Below are 21,645 nucleotides of genomic sequence, written 5' to 3'. Positions count from 1 at the left end.
CGTGTTTGAAACTGAAACCCCATTTCCCTACTTTAAAAAGCAAACTTTATTTTGATTCCTGATTCCTGAATCCTGCACCAATTCAACGTCCGACCGACCGTCCCTCCAGGCATCATCACGATGTGATGAGCTGCCATCTTGCTTTCCTTTTCCTCGTGTGCTTTCCTGGCAGTGGCTGGCTAAAGATGGCCATGAGGATGAGGCGGCCTATAATTTATAAAAGCTGAGTTGAAGAAAGTGACTGTGATATAACTATTTATTTTTCCACTTATTGTTTTTAGATCGTTTATTAAATTGTCAGTGTTAATATTTTATTTCTTTGATAAAGAAAGCCCAATTTATATTTGTGACTTTTCCTATTTTGCACATTGTAGGCTATCATTGTAAATTTAGAACAGATGTAGGATTGCTATTGTTTTGTTTTAGCTTACTGTGATTGGTTAATTTGCTGCTGCCTTGATGTACTGGGTTCATCCATATGCTTTTAGTCTTTAGCACTGAAACCATGATTTTATTTATCCCTTTGTTTTTGTAGCAGTAAGACTGCTTTATACATTTTTCAGTCACTGTTTCTCTCTCCCTTTTGGCAAGGTTTTGTTATTGGACACAACGTGTGTCTGTGTCATTTAGAGGAAGAGTTCTTAAGGGAGTCCTGCTACATTTTTAATTTTTAATGTTTCACTGACTATATCTTTGCAGAAAAGGTTAAGTTGTGAACTTTACTGCAATTAATTTATTAATGTAATGTGTCTGGATAATTGTGGGCAAGTAAGTTAACATTTAGGTATCAGGTAGACTGCCAGAGGTAGTGGTGTGTGTTGTTCTTGTTAGTATTAAATCTAAGACTGAATATTGCAGCCAGAGAGGAGTATTTATTTATCTGCTACATTTTTTTAACCAGATTTCTGTAATGATGATTATGTCAGGGAGAGTATAGGGATATGGTCCATATGGATGCATGTGTATCTTGAATTTTACTGATGAGGCTCCTTACATTTGCATTTAAGAAAATGAACCAGAGTATCTTTTTGGGAAGAGTGGACAGATGTAGTGGAGTTGGCAAATGGGAAGCTGAATTTGGTGTGGTGGTCCTGCATTGGGATTTGGGATGTATATCTCCACACTCCACAGGTAGATAATGAGTTGAAATGGAAGTAGGTATGAGAGTTGTTTATTTATTGTTATTTGTGTGTGTCTGTCTGTGTGTGTCTTTGTGTGTGTGTGTCTGTGTGTGTGTGTGGTTTGGGGTAGATAAAGAATTAATAGAGAAGAATTTGAGGGAGAAGTTATTAGTATTGTAAATTTGATGTTATCTATAAGAAAGGAGACAGTGTGGTATAGAATTGCATAGTTCAGATGATATGTTTTGATAGAATGAGTTATTGTAGTTGCTTAAGGTGTGGGTTTGTGGGAGACTTATAGTGAACTAGTAGTACACATATGTTTGAGTTAGAAAAGATAGTAGAGATAAATTGAGGAAAAAGAGAAAATTGCTTAGAAACATGTTCGGTGTGTTAAAGAAAGTCTTAGAACCTTAGACATTATTGTGAAGACAGGGTAGTATTGGTCATAGGATTATAGTAGGTGGTAATGTGCTTTTTGAGTAATGCGAGGCTGACACTCCAACATGAATTTTTTTTTTTTTTCATAGAGGAGTTGTGGATGTAAAGCATATAGTACTAAGAAGTCTGAAAAATTATTTAGTGATTTCAATTCTCAAATAATCTAAGTGGTTTGCCAGGCAACTATCAATTTTATGAGGGACAGACCAAAATATGAGGTAAACATCTGGGCATTCTGCGACAAAATGGACAGTTGAGAGGTCTGAAACCATGAATAATCAAGCGTAAAGGCTGTTATCACCCTCACTAACACTCTTCAAGAGAAACCTTGACGGGTGAAGTTTACCCCAGGGATCACTGCAGTGGCTCTGCTGGACAGTGGCGCAGGGAACTAATGGCTCTGTTGGACAGAGGCACAGAGAACTAATCTAAGGGGGTGGCGAAAGCCGACACATTCAGGCTAGGCTTATAAATGCCCTTGGGCAAATAGCCTAGTACTTACCTATGAGCTTGTTGACTTTTCCTTGCTTTGTCAGTCATGTGTGGAATTTTGGTGGGAGGAAGGGCTCAGTAATATGTAAGTGTTATGCTATTTTACTATTTTACTGAATTACTCAGGTGTTCTCTTTACTGATAATGAGTCTGTGTTACACAACAGCTGCCCAAGTTAATATAATGAATTCCTAGTCAACAGGTTATGTGCAGCAATTATCACCTTTGTCTGAGCCTGCATAAATTTGGAGTACTGAAACAAAGGTCATAATCACATTAGCATTAAGCGCAGTTGCAATATAGCAGTGAGTCATTATCACTGTCTGTTAAAAGTCTCAGCTGCTGTAATTGTTATTCACATAAGCAGAAGCAATTATCACTTTGATGAATGCACAATGCAGATTTTGTTTTTTCTGTGCTTGTAGTCAAGCCACCCATTCTTCATCAACTACCTGTCCTCCAAAACCGCTGATGTTTGTTTTCCTATGTATGTATGTATATGTATGTGTGTGTGTGTGTGTGTGTGTGTGTGTATATATATATATATATATATATAGTGTGTGTGTCTGTGCATATATGTGTATATCGATATATATGTATGTACACAATGTATTTGCACATATATACATATACACATGAATATCAGTTTGACAGTGGCCTCTCTTGTGAGATAGGGTGATGCATCTGTAGTTCATTTAGAGGGGATTTACATGTGCCCTTTCTGTGCCCCCTTGTCAGCTACCAGCCAAGCCCTTATGCATCAAGGCTAGGAAGGTGCCTCCTCAGAGATTTGTGCCAACTGCTCTTGTGTATAATACCTTTTTTTAGATACAAACTGAAGGATTCAGAAAAATTATCCAGACCGGTGCTATTTGGCAATGTGGGATTCTACCTAGTAGAGCATCATGACTGCACACATCTTCATGAGCCCTCCACACACACACACACACACACACACACACACACACACACACACACACACACACACACACACTTTAGGTTTAAATAGAGTGCGGAACTGTGTTTTTATCATTCTGATGACGTGTTTTACGAAAATTAAAACTTTTTATGCTATTTCAGTTTTAGTCTTTTCTGTAGCACTGGTATATAGCGAGTGGTTAACTGTTTTGTTTATCAAATGGCAGTCACTGTTTGCATTGTAGAATTTGAAAGCAGGGTTAGCATAGCAGCATAATTGCCTTTGGTGCAGAAGGCTGAGGCTTTTACTCCCACACCATGTAGATGAAGTGCTGATATTGCAGTGCCATTTTGACTGTGGATTATTTGGTGCATTTTAAGAAAGTATAGGGGGGGGTTCTACACTCCTGTGTGTCCTCCTTTGTATAAGATTCCTAGTAACTTGTTGGATTGTCAATCGTTCCCTATTGCAATATTATCAGCTTACCATTTTTAATGTAACATAGACAATTTATTCTTCAAAGGCAGGAGGCACTGAATTTGTATATGAAACACTGAAATGTAAAGTTTTCTTAGTTACAGAGCTCTTTAAGGTAGAAATATCTAGATGACTTTTACTTCTGAAAAGATTGTGCTTTTTAAGTAGTATTGCTGTATTATAATGATGGAAGTATGAGTGGCATTTTATGGTCAACATTTTTTGAAATAGGTAGCTTTATCATTATCTCATACATTTTGTTTCATTGCTTTCTAGAAAAATGTTCATTGCTTTCTAGAAAAATGTTCATGACTACAGAATTAAAATACCATTCTAACAAATTGTGATGTATTATAAAAGGAATATAATTTATCATGAGGGTGAATCAAATAATACATACATGTGTGCATGACCCTATAAATGTGTGCAAGGAGCTTATGGTTTGAAAACAGCTCAAAGGTTAACTTAATCCTCCACTGTCAGATGCATTTCCTTTTAATGTGGGTTTTCATGCCATGTCAATGAGTGTGAGTTTCAAGGGCAGAGAACTTTACTGCTCATGCTGAGTCTGTTTTCATTGTGAGACTATATTTAGCAAATGGCTATCAGTGCTTGTGGTATTTTATTTCAATATCTGTAATAGTTGTAGAAGTAAATAAGAAAATTGGTTCCCTGTGTCTTTATTTAAAATATCTATGATTCTTTCCATGCGTTTACGTACAAGAACATTCAAACTTATGGTCTATGGTTATCCATGTCAGTAGAAGGCCAAACCTTGTGCTAAGGATTAAGTACTGCAGTCCGCCATTCACTAATCATGAAGCAAATTAGTTGGCTAATGTTGAACATTGATTTTAGAGTGCCTGATACCTCATGTTTCATGCTATCCAAGAGGTATCCCAGGATATTCTCAGGGTCTATTGAGGTATTATTCTTTGACTTGGAGAGTGCATTGAAGACTTGCTTGCTAGTGATAGCCAGAAGATTTATGGTCAAGGGTGTCTTCTTGAGATTCACAGAATGTAAGCAAGGTAGTAAGGATGTAAATTTCAACTGCTTTACTTTTTGCTTGATTGACTCCCATGGGTACACATCTTCATTAATTGTCATAGGAAGTATGACTTAGCTCAGCTAAAATGTATTTGCTGTTGGGAATGTAAGGTTTACCATTCCAAAAGGCTTAGTGTGACTGTAGTCCATAGGAGTGATCATGCATTGCCAGGTGACCCATGCTGGTGAAAGGGAGGTAGTTGTGGCTCATAGCTTGGGTGTTACGTAGGGAGAGCACAATATGTTGTACCTACAGACCACAACACTGCGGAGCATGTGATGCCTAGACCCTGACAGTCATTTAATCAGCAGCATTACTGGAGGTGTAATGAGCCACTACAAGGGTTATGGGCTGCAAGGGGAAGAAGAGTAATCCTGGGCAGGGGGGGTCAAACTGATCTGTCCTAGTGTAAATGGAAAGGTATTTTGTTTTTTGACTTACGGAAGATATACTTTTGGAATGAAAATGTTCATGTGTCGTGTAATTACTACCGTGGCATATACTTCTGTTCCAAAATCAGCAATATAAAGGGGCGCATGGTATGGTCAGCAGTGTTAATGTGGATGTGGCTTGTTAAGGGGGAAGCAGCAGTCTGGGAGTTGAGTACAAATTTGAAAATACTGGCTACACCCCTGCTGTAGAGCATATCTCCATCTCTGCAGGGTCTCATCAAACACCTGTTCCCTAATCTCACTACAGATCACAATGTCATCTACAAACATCATAGTCTACAGGGACTATTTATTTGCTTTATTTGGGAAAACTGTGAAGACTGTGCATAAAGTATGTATTTCTGTCCAGATAGTACTTACTGCAGTATTAAGTTTTCCTTGCATAAATATGTACAAAAGCAAACATCAACTAGTTTTATGTATTTATTTTCTGTTGTTGTCCAGGTTAGCATGAGAAACTTGTTAATCATCGGTGATGTTGAAACACATCAAACATTTTTTAATCCCATATCTGACAGTTTTTTTTTCTTTTGTTCAGTAACATCATTGATAGAGCTGCAATATACGTACTACAAAGGTAGCACTAGCCCATCAACGGATGCTTTAAGTTGTCTATTATTGAATAAGTAGGGTATGTGATGGCACACAGTGAGGACATTAGAAAATTTTTCAAACAGATTAGTAAGAAAGCAAGGTACAAGCAACATGAAGTAACAGAACTAGCTGGGTCTGTTGATGAACGTACCGAGAAAGGTGCTGTCTCTGCTGTGTTTGGGGAACAGTGAGAGACCCCACAAAGTGTATGTGCAGAAACTGATATTGGTTGTTACATTCGATCAGACAGAATTGATGACTTCATGAAATTCAGGTTACTGACACAACCATACATCCCTCCAGAGAATTACAACTTCAAAGCTGATGCATCAGACAAAAAGCGAGCATTCCGATATAGTCGGCTGTCTCAGTATTCACCGTGGCTTGCATATTCCCCTCTCTTGAAAGGCCCACATTGCTTAACTTGTGTATTATTTCCTCAGTCAGTTCACCGTGGGTTGCAAGGCAGCTTCATCACTAGTGTGTGCACAAAATATAATGCCTTCAATGAGTCTGCAAGAAATCACATGCAGTCATCATGGCACAAAGGTTCTACTGAAGATGCTGCCAATTTTTCTTGTACGCGACAGAAGCCAGAAACAGCTGTTATTCCACAGCTAGATGCAGCAGTAGCAAAACAAATTGCAAAGAACCAAATATTGGAACCAATTGTATCTACCATTATTTACTGTGCAAACATTGACATTCCTCTCTGTGGAAAAGAAGGCTCTGGTGGAAATTTCTGTGACTTATTAGATTTTCGTATTGAAGCTGGGGACACAATATTAAAGCAGCACAGTGAAACAGCTGCAGGAAATGCTCAGTACACATCCCATAGGGTGCAAAATGAGTTGTTGGCAGAATGTGAACATGTACTTCGAAATGAGATTGTTTGTGCAGCGCATAGGACAATTGGATTTAGTGTATTGGCAGATGAAACTGCAGATATCTCGGGCATTGAGCAGTTGTCATTGGGCATTCGGTTTGTTGATGGTGATTGTATTAGAGAAGAGTTTCTGGGTTTTGTTCCCATTGTTGCGAGAGATGCACAGTCTGTATCAAATGTCATTGTCAGTGAATGCATAAAGTACGGTCTAGACTTGGAAAAATTACTCGGACAAGGCTATGATGGCTGCTCCATAATGGCAAGCATCCAGAATGGTGTTCAGGCAAAGATTCGTGAAAAGTATCCAAAAGCAGCCTTTATCCACTGCGCCTCACAGACTAAACCTTGTAGTCAATGATCTGAATGATGTTCCTGAAATACGTAGTGCTGTTGGTGTTATCAAGAAGATTATTAATTTTTTTCGTGACAGTCCAAAACGACGAGCATTGGTACCAAATATACCTCTTCTGTGTGAGACATGATGGACTGAGAAATATAAATCCATTTGTGTGTTTAGTCAAAACTTTGAGAAAATATTTGACTGCCTCGCTGATCTTCAGAAGATCACTGCTGGTGAAACCAGACAAAATGCACATATATTACTCAGTGCTTGCTCTTCATGCACGTTTCTTATTTCTCTCTTCATTATTGCAAATTACTCATCAGTTCTTGAGCCTGTTGCCCAGATGTTGCAGTCTGTTCAACTTGATATAATAAAGGCTCAACAGCACATCAACAGACTCATTGAAATATTCAAGGAGCACCGTAACCATGCTGAAGAGCACTTTAGGAATGACATTCTCAGTAAGGCAAGATCAATAGCAGATAAACCTGGTATCGAGTTAGTGTTGCCAAGGATTTGCAGTCGACAAACACACCGAGCAAATACAGTAGCCAGGGATTTTGAGAGTTATTACAGAACGAGTATTTATATTTCCTGTCTTGACTCATTAGTTTCTTCACTGACATCTCGCTTTTCCAGCAGTAACACTGCTCAGTTCAACTTATTTTATCTGCATCCTAAAATGATGCAAAACCTAGAATGTGAAGAATTCCGAAAATGAATTGCAGTCAGTAACGAACTATATCATATCGACAATTTGGAATTAGAGATGATGAACTGGTTCGACTATTGGCATACGAAGGTTCCAGATATAGCCAAAACAGTGGACTTTGCTGACTTGTTGCAACACTGTGATTTCTTTCCTTCTATTAAGCAAGCAGTTCTGATTGTGTTGACCTTACCAGCCACTACCTGCACCATTGAACGATCGTTCAGCACTCTGAGATGGGTCAAGACCTGGTTAAGGTGCACAATGACTGATGATAGACTTTCAGCACTGTGCATGATTAGTGCTCATCGTGAACGTATCATTCGTTTAAAGAAACAGTTCATCAGTAAAGTTATTGACGCTTTTGGCACCCACAGCAGACGCTTACAATTTATATTTGCGCCACAGGAGCCATAGGCCTAAACTGACCATGTAGCTCATTCACTGTTTTTTTTTTTTTTTTTTGCTTTTTAATTGCAGTTACGTACAAAATGTATGATTTCTAAACAAATGAGTTTGATACTACAGTTCCATTGGTCTTATTTCATACTTGAAATCCACAGACAAACAATGAGGTGATTTCAAGCAGCACAAGCAAAGGATACTGTCTGCAGTACCCATGGTTAATGAAAATTCTGAAAATTAAACATGGAATCACACATGTACAGAGCAGCAGCAGCATAAAGACAGTAAATAAAAAAGAGTTAGTGAAATCTTTATAAGGCTGTTAGTGCAGGGAGATTTTTAGTGAAAATTGACAAATCCTTGTTCTGATGCACTATCTTAGAGCCGGATCCACACAATACAGGTAGAAGCAGATGAAACCATGATATCCACTTAAGCAGCAAAAGTTAAGTGGAGTGATAAGAGGAAGGAGTTTAGTATGGCCAAGAGGGGTGACTCCCTGGACTTCTGAAGTATTACAGACTGCAATAAAAGGATTTGTAATTATTAAAAGTTTATGATGGTTCACCAAGAAGTTTACCTGGGCCCTTTTTGTTGTCACAAAGGTCAAAGGCATATACAAAAATATGTTCAAAAATGAAAAGTATAGCACAATAACAAGTTCACATAGGTACTTGCTAGTCTGAGCCGTAAGGATCATTCGAAATCTATAACAGCATTCCCCTTGTATATCTCACATTTTATTAACCCTGAGGCAAGCTGAATATTAACATGATGTTTCTGTGTAAGAGGGACAAGGCTACTAAAATCAGGAATGAAATTAGGCTTATCCATCCAGATTATGGTTAAGTACAGTAAGAGGTCTACTTTGCTTTATGTGGAGAGGAAGATCATTCCAAAGAAGTGGGAGTCTAGTTGATAAACATCTGTCCTTCCCACATTTATGTTGCAGTACAGATTGACACCTGTTGAGCGACTGTTTATACCCTCATTGCAATTATGAATGTGCAGGAGTTTTGACAGGACTATGAGGTTATGCACGTGTAGCACAAATCTGTCCTCAGTAGCCTTTGAGACCAAGAAGAGTGGCAATGCTTGGAGGTGGTCCACATAGTTTTTGGATTTATGCACTTGATGGATGTTGACATTTAAAATATGCCTTTAGGTGGTAAAATTATATCCAGAATCTGGAACAAATGCACAAAGCAAGGAGGATGGCCTCCCTGTTGTAGAAGTAGCAGACCACAAAAATCACAAAAACTGATAGGCCAAAGAAGAGCCATAAAGACAATACAGTGAACTATTGAGGATAAGAAGGAAATGATGTATTGTTACTATTATGTAAACAGCCTAGAATTTCCAGAGACAAGGTATATAAAAAGATTGAGAGATATTACAGGAATGAAACTGTCAGAAGCTTCAAATAAAAATGTGTCTTAATTACAACAGATGCATGAAAAACTGTATGTATAGACCAAGAAACTTTGATCCGTTTGAAAAAAGGAGCATCCGAGGAGGTATGAATATATAAATAACAAAACCTAGAACTTTTTGTAAAGTGTAAAAAAAGAAATATAGACATGGGGAAAAAGATTTGATATGGTGCAATATTCATGCAAAGGGGAAAGCCAAATTAATCAGTATAAAGAAGGCAGCCCCAAAGATACTCAACGAGAAATACAGGCGAAGGCATCCAGATATGCAACATTTCAAAAGTCACAGAGGGAATGTAGAAAATAAGATTAATAAAGTAGAATTAAAAAAGCAAAACAGAAGTATAAGTTATGGAGTGCCTGGAAAGTGAAGGATTTGGTGTAGGTGTAACACACAACACAGGTTACCTCACAGCATGATGTAATGAGTTCCCAAAGTAAGGAGAAACAGGAAGATCAGGAGACATCTGAACAACAAATATGGACATGGGAAAGAAAAGAGATTTAATATAGTGTGATTTCTATGCAAAGGAGAAAGCAAAACTAATCAATGCAAAAAGAACAGCAGCAATGATATTTGAAGACACATACAGACAAAGGAATCTGGAGATCGAAAACTTGACAACAGAGAAAATACAAAGACAAATAGAAAAAGTAGAAAAGGAGACAGTAGCGGAAAAGTTATACTAGTAGAAACTGAAGTTATGGAGTACCTGCAAAGTGAATGATTCAGTGTAGAAAATCTAATTCAGAAAGCATCACAAATCACAACATGATAAATCGATGGATATCCAATTAAGTGGAAACCAATGGAACGGGAAGCAATTGGTCACACATGCCAATGCCATATGAATATATTAGTAATTTTCACAGGAAACCCGTATAAGTGTTCACTTGAAGCTGGGCAGCAACAGAAGGAACAGGAAACTGTAACTGTGGAAAGTGTGCAGTCAATGTTGAGGAGTGATACTGATAGGCCAATGAGTTCCCTTATGTCAGAGCAATGGATGACATGGGATGAAACAGTGTGCCACAGGAAGATGCTATAGAACTTTGTATAGAATGCTCACTGCAAATGGAAAACAAAAAATGTGTCCTCAGTTTAGAAGAAAATGAGCTAAGAGTTGCTTGATTTGGTAGAGAGAGACATTATTAAGATAAATTATGAAAACAGACTTCAGAAGGTCAGTAAAACCCAGAAAGTTTGTTTGATAAAACAAGTGAAACAAGTAATCAGGACTGTCCATAGAGATTCATGCGATATAACAGACGTAAACAGGCTATATTACTATGAAGCTAATTTGATAACTGATAACGCTTTTGAGCCATAAGAACACAGGGTAGTGAGAGAAAAGAAGGTGAGAAAGTTAATGCCATCATGGAAACAAATATCTATAAAGCACGTGAGACAGGGGTTGTCACCGTGTCACAGAAGAGGGAACAGATTTACAAAAATACTTACAAAGATAGATGTGATAAAGGTAGTGCGCAGTATTAGAACAGCTTAGGATGTATCATGTACTATCACAAATAAAGTAAAAATCTCAGCACAGGAAGAATAAATTAGAAGATACACAAATAAATATAAAGGAAAAGTACAAAATAAGCAATTTATTGATGACCCAACAATTTTTTAGAGAATTTGGAAATGAGGTAAAAGGAACTGACAAAAAGATACATTTTGGAGAAGTACTTACGAAGATCATGCGCAACATAACAAAGATGCTAAATGGATAGAAGTAAAATAATAACAAGTTTAAAGGGACAAGATATGAAATGGGATGACTTAACAACCAGAGATTAACACAAAGTCAAATCCTATAATTGGAAAACCCCAGGCTCAGATGCAGTACGTAACATCTTCCTAAAAGTATTAACATCGTTGCACAAAGATTTATCCACGAGTAATAACTATGTATATACGCACCTCAAACAGGCACCAACCGAACTAAGAGGAGGAAAAACAATGCTCCTACTTAACAGTGAACTTGCATGCTACCCTAAACCAGTAACTTGCCTCGTTTCTGACGATGTATAAACTCTGCACTGGAACTGATGCTAACAGAGTTTATAGTCATTTAGAAGAAAACTCAATTATGGCAGTAGAACAAATGGGCAATACAGAAGGTCATATGGAACAAAGGATCATTTGTTAAAGTCATACTAGTTTACTGTAAAAGAGGCGAGAATCTAAGTAGGGCATGGACTAACTTCAAAAAAAGAAGCTGATAGTATCCCACACATTCAAGGACAAGCGTGCTTAAAAGTGCTTAAAAATGTAATATACACTTTACACTGATCGACTACATTACAGTGATGTTGATGAGGAAACAGTGGCAGACCTCTTTGCAATTAAGCTATGATAAAGGACAAATTATTATTCCAGGGATAAAAATTAAATGGGGGGAATTTTGGGGTGACTGTCAGTGACACCACTGCTATTCTTTCTTGCCCTATAATTTGGCTCCTAGAAACAAACGGTGTAAAGACCTCTCATCTTCTCTTTGTCGATTGATGCAAAACTGTAGAGCTAATCATAGGAAGACCTGAAAGCACAACAACAAGTTGTCAAAACATTTTCAGATGATAACAGAATGACATGGCCATTTGGTCTTGATACATGTGCAAAAGCAACCTTCAAAGCAGGACAATTGCAGCGTCAAGAAAACAATTTGGGACAAGAATGTGATATGAAAAAACTTGAGCAAGAGGGAGTATATAACGATTTGACAATAGATTAAGGATCAATAAAGCATGAACAAATGCAAATAAAACCTGGTAAGGAGTATTTTGGAAAACTTAAATTAATCCTGAAAACAGCATTGACTTCTAAGAACAAAATTCACGCTGAAACTCAATTTGTTCTTCCTCTCCCAAATTACAGTTGTGAGATGATTGGCCCCAAAACGTGTTGGATAGATTAAACAGGAAAACAAAAAGGATGCTTCATGCTCTCCAAATGATTTATAAAAAAAATGAGTGCATACCAACATTATATATCCCCCCTTCTGAAGGAGGGACGGGCCTCCTTGAAATTGATTACATGTACAGATCTGCAATCCTGGGATGCACACATCTGACCTCACAAGACTCAACATACTGAAAGTTTTGAAACATGATTAGAATAACTATTGGTTTTGTTCACATTTTTGTGAAAGATGCACAGACTATGCATTCATTGACAATGACATTTGATACAAAGTGCGGCCTAGACTTGGACAAGTTACTCGGACAAGGCTGTGATGGCTGTTTCATAATGGCAAGCATCCAGTGTTCAAGCAAAGATTCGTGAAAAGTATCCAAAAGCAGCCTTTACAAGGTTTAGTCAGAGAAGCACAGCACAGTGGATAGTCAGTGTGATCTGAATGATGGTCCTGAAATATATAGTGCTGTTGACGTTATCAAGATTAATTTTTTTTTTGTGACAGTCCAAAATGATGAGCATTGGTACCAAATATACCTCTTCTGTGGAGACATGATGGACCGAGAAATATAAATCCATTCATGTGTTTAGTCAGAAGTTTGATAAAATATTTGACTGCCTGGATGATCTTCAAAAGATCGCTGTCAGTGAAACCAGACAAAATGCACTTGCAGTATTTTACTCCATGCTTGCTCTTCATGCATATTTCTTATTTCTCATTCCATTATTGCAAATTACTCAACAGTTCTGAGCCCATTGCCCAGATGTTGCAATCTGTTCAACTTGGTAAAGGTTGAACAACATATCAACAGTCTCATTGAAATAGACCACATTAGGAATGACAATCTCACTAAGGCAAGAATCAAGATCACTAGCAGATAAAGCCATGAGTAAACCGTTTATGTGCGCACCCGGAACAGACACCAACCTAACTAATAAGAAAAAATGCTCCTACTTAAGCCTGAACCTGCAAACGTCCCTGAAAATTATAACTTGCCTCCTGACACCGTATAAACTGTACACTGGAATTTATGCTGACTGAGTTTATAGTCATTTAGAAGAAAGCTCAGTTATGGCAATGGAACAAAAGCACGGTTAAAGTCATATGGAATAAAAAATCATTTATTGTTAAAGTCATAGTGGAGAATTGTAAAACAGGCAAGAATAAGTACAACATGGATTGACTACAAAAACATTTGATAGTATCACACATTAATGTATAAAAGAGCACTTTAAAATGTATAACATACACTTTACACTGATCGATTACATGACAGTGACCATGAAACAGTGGTAGAGCACTTTGCAATTAAGCCATGATGAATGACAAATTATTATTTCAGGGAAAAACTTCAATGGGGAATACTCCAGGGTGACTCTGTCACTGCTGCTACTCTGTTTTGCCCTATAATTTGGATCCTAGAAAGCAACAGTGTGTAAAGACCTCTCATCTTCTTTTTGTCATTGATTTAAAACTGCATAGCTCATCAGAGGAGGAACTGAAAGCACAACTGCAAGTCAGACGATATAAGAGTGTCATTTAGTACTGATAAATGTGCAAAAAAACCCTTTAAAGCAGGAAAACTGCAGCACCAAGAAAACATCAGTTTGGTACAAGAATGTGATATAAAACAACTTCATCAAGAGTACAAATATTTGGGAATGGGAACTGATAAAACAATCAACAATAAAACATGAGCAAATGAAAATCAAAATTACTAAGGAATACTTTAGATGACTTAAATGAATCCTGAAAACAGCATTTACATCTAGGAACACAATCCAAGCTATAAACCAATTTGTTCTTCCTGTCCTAAATTAATTTTGTGTGTTTGACTGACCTCAGTGTTGCATAGATTATATAGGAAAACAAGGATGCTTCTTACTCACCAAATGATTTATAAAAAATCAGTGCATACCAAGATTATATGTTTTCCACATTCTGAAGAAGGGATATTCCTCCTTTGAAATTGATTACATGTACAGATCTGCAGTCATGGGGCTCCACACATCTGCTGACCTCACAAATGTAGTGAACGTTTTGAAAAATGAGAATAAATCTAAGATACATGACTTCTCTGCTTTTCCCTGCTTAGGCTTGCAGAAGCATATCGGCATCAAGCAGAAATGGAAATCAAACTAGAAGTAGATAAAAATCAGGCAGCAACTGAATGTACCAAGAAACAAAAGAATACAAGGTCGGTGATGGACCAATTGAGAAGATGAAAAAATGTAGAAAATGCATAAATATAGTTGCAAGTATAGAACACTTCTGTAAAAACCTCATGCTAATCAGGAACAAAAGCAGGAATGGTCAAGGTGAGGTGAATTCAAACCAAGAGATGAAAGGTCAATATTGGCGGCACAAGATAGTGGACTATCATGTACACATTGGTTTACAATGTCCATTGCACATGTGGGAGAAACAGACAAATGTAGGTTTTGTAAAAAAGAACTGGAAACGGTTGAAGTTGAACACCTTGTTAATGGTTACAACATACGGTAGAAGGACACTGTATACTGACAAGCATAATAATGTGGCACGACTGTTGTACTGGGCATTGTGCAAACACTATGGTACTGAAGTGGCTTAAAAACACTGGAAACATAAGCTGCAATTTAAGCATCATAGAAAATGCTAACGCCTACATCACATGGGATCATCCTCAATTACCAACAGCTCAAAAGACAGATGCTAGAAAACCAGATATTAGTGGTCCAAGAGAAGAAGACAAAAGTAGCATTGATCATTGAACTCTACACACCCACTGACTACAGTGTGTTATGTACAGAGAGACACAAAGTCAAACTCCTACTATATCAGGATTTGCAGGCAGAAATGAGAGCAGTGTGGAAGAAAGATACCCAGGCAGTTCCAGTAGTAGTAGGAGCAATGGGTCTTATTAAAAAAGAATATACATTCGTATTTAGACATGTTACCAATGAATGTAACTCCATACCAATTGCAGGAGGACTGAGGAGTCATTACTGGGCAGTGCACATTCATTGCAGGTACTCTGAAGAGCACTTTGGCAGACATCAACGATTGATGACACCGTACTGATTTTGTGAACTTTTAATCATACTTTGATTTAGGAATGCAGTACATTCCTGTCACGATGATAGAAACCCAAAAGATTTGCTCTATCCACTTTCTAAGGAGGTACTACAAGGTAGGTAGGGAGATTTATGTGTGTCATACCTGTCAAATGTACAGATATTCAGTGTCCAGATTTCTGCTTTATATTTCTAGTCTGTGTGTGTGTGTCTGAAATGACCTACTTAGAGTTAGCAGATGGAATTTATTTTCAAGGAATTGAGAGCTTCAAGGGAAGATAAGTTTACTGCTGCTCATCATGCTAGGTTTGTACAAATGTGCAAGTCTTTTGTTTAGCAAATGGTATCATTGTAGTATAGAATTTTAAAGCAGTGTTAGTAGCACAGCAGGTAGCATACTTGCATCTTGCTACAGAGGGCTGTAGCTTCTACTCCCACAGCATGTAAATGTGTATTTTAAGGGGATGGGGTGCTGCAGTCCTGTCCTGAGTATGTCCCTTTGGTGCCTGGTAACTATGAACCTAGTTTTCAGCTTGTTACATATTCCCTGTTGCAATATACCAGCATACCATTTCTTTTAATGTAACATAGGCAATTTATTCTTCCAGGGCAATGGGCACTACATTTATAGATGAAACACTGAAATGTATGTTTTATAGCAACAATCTCTTCATTAGTTTCAGATCTTTGTAATGTGGAATTCAGATGACTTCTGCAGACTGCAGAGATTGTGCATATGGAGTAATATTGGTGGATTATAATGATAGAAGTTTGAGTGGCCTTTTATGTTTGAAATGTTCTGAACTAGGCAGTTTGTCATTACAGGTTCATATGTTTTGAATTATTTCACTGCTTACTGGAAAATGTTCAAAACTGTAAATTTAAAATACACTCTAACAGGTGGTGCAGGTGCTGTACAAGGGATATAATTCAATTATAGTTTCATAGGTAGGTACTAGGTTATTGGGCCTATATAAGCCTAACCAAAGGTACCCTGGCTTTCGCCACCCAAGAAAATTATTTTCCTGTGCCACTGTCAAGCATAGCCACAGAAGTGATCCCCGGGGTGAATTTCCTATCTCCCATCAGGAACATGAATCACCATACTTTTGCATGGGCCTAAAAATGTGTGCATTTGATATGCTTTGAAAATGGCCCAAAGGTAAACTTAACCTGCCACTGCCCAGATGCATTCTCTTTGAATGTGGGTTTCAATGCTGTTTCCATCAATGTGAGTATCAAAAGCAGAGAAGTTTTAATGCTAAGTCTGTTTTCATTGCAAGACTGTTGCTTTGTTTAGTAAATGTGAAATGCGTGCTGCAGTGTTTCTGCTATAAAATTTGAAATAAAAGTTGTGAATTAAATCCAAATATCTGTAATCATTGTAGAAGTAAAGCATAAGACAGTATGCATACTGATAGATTTGAACAGTGTCTGTGGCAAATGGTGAGAAATAACCAAGTAATGGGACACTGCTGGAATGGCTGTGTGTGTGTGTATGTGAGGGACTGTGTGGGGGCGGGGCTGTGTGGGGTAGGGGGAGGGGCAGTGGGGGTAGGGGTGGGGCTACGTGGGTGGGGCTGCATGGGCGGGGCTCTGGGTTTTGCACCCCCCCTGGAAAAAATCCTGCGGGCTCCCTTGCTAATAAGTATTTTTAACAGTTCACAACCTTGCCTGTTGAATAAAGAAGTAAGGTCTGTGTGTAACTGTAAGATTTTAATAAGTCCCATCGGGTATTTCCAAAGTCTCAGCCCTTTAGGCACTTGCTCTCTGTTACCACACTCCTGCAAATAGGAGTTTTCCAGTTGAAGCTTTTTATATTTAAAAATAAAGTCCTAAAATGACCTGAGTTGCGAGTCCAAAGACCCAGCAGTATCATCAGGTCTATCAGCACTGTCACATAACTGTACTTCATTCTTGAGCCATTGCTCCATGGAAAGGAACGCAGCACCCACACTGCTAGCTAGTGCCTGTGTCAAAGTCCCCATGTCCATACCAGCCATGGAATTGATAGACTCTCCTCCTTCCATGAGTAACCAAAAACCGCCAAAAGACCAAGACAAACTGTAGAAAAACATATAACGAAGTAGACAGCCAACAATAACACAGATCCAGATAAAAGGAAAACTCTTCTTTATTCAATTAAGCGCTTTTGTCATACTCCACTGACTTCATCAGAATACAAAGTGCAAAACACTGCTTAAATAGCCCATCACACCCTACAAATTAGTTACATCATTTCCCACAGGAAATTAGCAATGAATGACATGACAAGGTAAGACACATTTTAAAGGAACTACAACATAAAACCACTCATTGTTAGTTTGTAATCACTCATAAAAAATACAAAGACTTCAGTTTCAGTAGAGCCATCATACTGACCCTGTCCCATTTTGGGGGGGGGGGGGTGAAGGGTGTTTGCAACCTTATGAACCCTTGCTCATTATCCCTGCACAGAGGGAGCATTCCTATGGTAATGAATCGCAGGGGAGGAGCCACAGTTCGAGATCCACATCTGGCAGTGCAAGAGCTGCACAACAAGGCAGACCCAGAAATGGTGGTGTGGGTGCTGCGTTCCTTTCCACGGAGCAATGGCTCAAGAACGAAGTACAGTTATGTGACAGTGCTGATAGACCTGATGATACTGCTGGGTCAAATTTCATATTACCATTAGTGGTACTGCATCTATACTAATGAAGAGGTTGCTGCTGGCAAACAACTTTACATTTCAGTGTTTCATGTGCAAATTCTATGTGTAGTGCCCTTAAAGAATAAATTGCCCATGTTACATTTAAAAAAATGGTATGCTAGTAATACTGTAATAAGGAATATCTGTCAAACCAACAAGAATTTCATAGTCACTAGGCATGTCATCCAAAGGAGGACATACTCAGGAGTGCAGTACTTCCACCCCCTCTTAAATGGAACTCCAATATCAGCACTCCATCTACATCATGTGCGAGTAGGACCCACAGCCTTGTACACCAAAAGCAAGTACGGTAAATGTTGTGCAATTAACACTACTTTCAAATTTTATACAATAAACACTGATGATGGTGGCCATTTGCTAATCAGAGCAGTTACACATTGAAAACAGACTTAGCATGGACAACTGTAAACTTCTTTTCCCTTGAAGCTCAACATTCCTTGAAAATGCAATGAAACTCAACATTCTTTGAAAATGCACTGAAATTCAACAGTCCTTGGAAATGCACCTGCAGATGACAGTTTGGTAGTTGGTGTAGAAAATTCAGGATCTAGTCTCCTTTTATCAAGGTACAGGGTTTTCACCTGAATAAATTAACAATCCTGCCATCCCTAAATGAGGCATTTTATAAACACACACACATACACACACACACACACACACACACACACACACACACACACACACACACACATACACACATACACACACACACACACACACACACACACACACACACACGCACACACGCACACACGCACACACACACACACACACACACACACTTTCCATGCTCACTTGAATCTTTCATCCGTTCTGTTCTCCAATTTATTTTATCCATTCCATTCTTTAAGTTTAGCAAGCAATTCTCCTGGCTTTAAAATCATGTCCTCATGAAGTTCCAGTGTTTAAATGTGTGGGCTTCTTTAATATTACACACACACACGCACACACACACACACACACACACACACACACACACACACACACACACACACACACACACACACACACACACACACACACACACACGCACACAGACTCTACTAAAGATGCATGCAGAGGGTGTCCTTAAAAAAGAAATGTCATAAATGAACTCTTATTTTTAAAGAAGAAATGCAAGTTTTATGACAGCACCCCCAGCCAGTGGGCCCTAGGCAACTGCCTAGTTCACCTAGTGTTGAATCCAGCTCTGAGTGTAGACTCAATCTGTCTTCTAGAGTTGTTGGATAAGTTACATATTGAGTAAATTAGTACCCAGTTTACACCTGCCCTGTCTCCTTGTCTCACTCCATTTTAATAAAAACACTTTTATGTTTTACTCTGTAACCACTATCAGAAGCAGAAGTGTAGCTGGTTCAACCAGCGCTCTGGGCTGGTACTATGAACCATCACAAAAGGGTTTGCATCCAGATCAAAAGAGGTCATTGTGCCCCTCTACTCATCACTCATCAGACCCATCTTAGAGTACAACGCCCCATTTGGGACGTACCTTACAAGATACCTGCAACAGCTGTAAAGACCACAGAGGTACCTCCCCAAGAGGATCAATAACCGCAAACAGATGCCCTATGCAGCTCAACTGAAGAAACTCCAGTTGTACTCAGTTGCATACCGCCTACTCAGAGGTGATCTCTGCCTGACATACAAGGCCATGTCCAACCCAGAATTGATGGACATGCTCCACCTAAAGAAAACCTTATCCCCTTGAGCCACACACTCTAGGGATCTAAACCTCACCACAACAATAAATAGGACATGCTGGAGGGATAGATTCCTGTCCTAGAGACTTCCCATGCTTTGGAACAAGATCCCAATCTACATTAGGCAGAGCTCCTCACTAATACTCTTCAAAAGAAACTTTGACGAGTGGATGGGAAACAGAAAGTTTATCTCAGGGATCACTTCAGTGGCTCTGCAAGACAGAGGCACAGGGAACTAATCTAATGGGATGGTGAAAGCCAACACATTCTGGCTAGGATTATAAATGCCTTCGGGCAGATAGCCTAGTACCCACCTATGAACCCAGCCCCTCAGTTTTCAATTGAAGAACTTATTACAGTTAAATCTAGACCTCCAGCTTCCACTGTGGAAAAAAAGGACATTCCTTCTACTGGCAATACAAACCAAGTGAACAAATGTACAACATTCCACCCCCCCACCCCCCGTTGCATCAGCCATTCAGGTCCATTTCTGTGCTCTGCTTCCAACCCTCCTTCAACATAATTTCTTCTTTTAAACTTTAGCAAACTTGTTTGTTAACAGTATAGCAAACATTTGCTACATTTTATACACTGCCTGTATGGAGTTCTACAGTTCTCATGCTTTATTTAAAAAAAATAATAAATAAATAAATCTCCTTTTTAAACTGTAGCAAATTGCTTGTTACAAACATAGCAAATAGTTGGTTCCGTATATACCCATGTCTGCATGGAGGGCTACAGCACTCAGGTTTTCATTAAAAAAATTTTTTTTTTACTTTTAAACTGTAGCAAACTGCTTGCTTTGCTACAGTTGCTACAGTTTAGAATATACACACAGAGTACTACAGCAGTCAGGTTTGACTGCAGATGCTATACTTGCTTTTAAAAGCCAGTATTGCATTAAAAAAAGATCAGGATCAGCTGATCTTGCCCCCAACACTTTGCACCCAGGGGCAGTTGCCCATCTCACCTTGCCCTAGCTATGCTATTGTTCAGAAGTCCACTGCATGCAGTCATTATCTATCCATGTGTAAATACCCTTTTTTCCCTTTTTTGTACAAGGATTGGGGTGTCACTTAAACAGCGACGATCATCTAAAGCCAGTGTTCACACTGCCAGCTCACCATTCTTTCCATGAAAAATCGAATCTAGGATAAACCATCAACTTAGATGATGTTATGGTTCCCTTGCTTCTACCAAGAGAGTCTAAAGCACTCAGCACATTATTCATTAGGACTTATGGTCCTTTAGGTGAAAACACCTAGACAACCATTGATCAGAGGTATCAACATGTCAACTACTGAAAAAATGCTTTTTTCCTCTAGGCTCTTGTTCACTGCTTGGGCTGCAGATAACACACTCCAGGCATAACCAATCCCATATATGTCTCTTCTCAAATTGTGGTCTACATATGTGACAGTTGCTTTTAAGTGCTGTGGGTAGCTTTTGTCAGCATCAATGTCCTGATTCAAAACATCCCTGTAAAAGGTGAGCTGGTGAAGCATTTTACCACAGGACTGTAAACTCAGGCAGGACCTGTTATTTGTTTGTTTGCTTGTGTGCCTGTTTGCTTTCCTTGCATGTTTATTTGCATTTTATTTAGCTAGTTGCATATTTCTTTATTCATTCAATCATTCATTCATCTCTTTATTTATTGAGTTATTTCTGGTAGGGCTGTGGTCCTTCCTCAGAATGAGCCAAGTTAACTACTCAGGACTGCAGCATACTCCCAATGAAATGAAGTAAGTGCTGCACTGCTGTGTCAGTGCTGGAATATGAAAACTAGCCTCAAAGATGTTTGATCTTTCTTGTAAAAAAGACACATATGATGAACAACCCCCGATGCTGATTTTACTGGGTAAAGATTCCACATATTCATGATCATTGAATCCCCCCAAATAAAACATGATTTTTATATCTATCTCTTTCTAA

This window comes from Protopterus annectens, chromosome 1.part0 (assembly GCF_019279795.1).
Source record: "Protopterus annectens isolate FY-2018-M chromosome 1.part0, PAN1.0, whole genome shotgun sequence".
In the NCBI taxonomy this organism is placed as follows: Eukaryota; Metazoa; Chordata; order Ceratodontiformes; family Protopteridae; genus Protopterus; species Protopterus annectens.
This window is presented reverse-complemented; position numbering follows the sequence as displayed.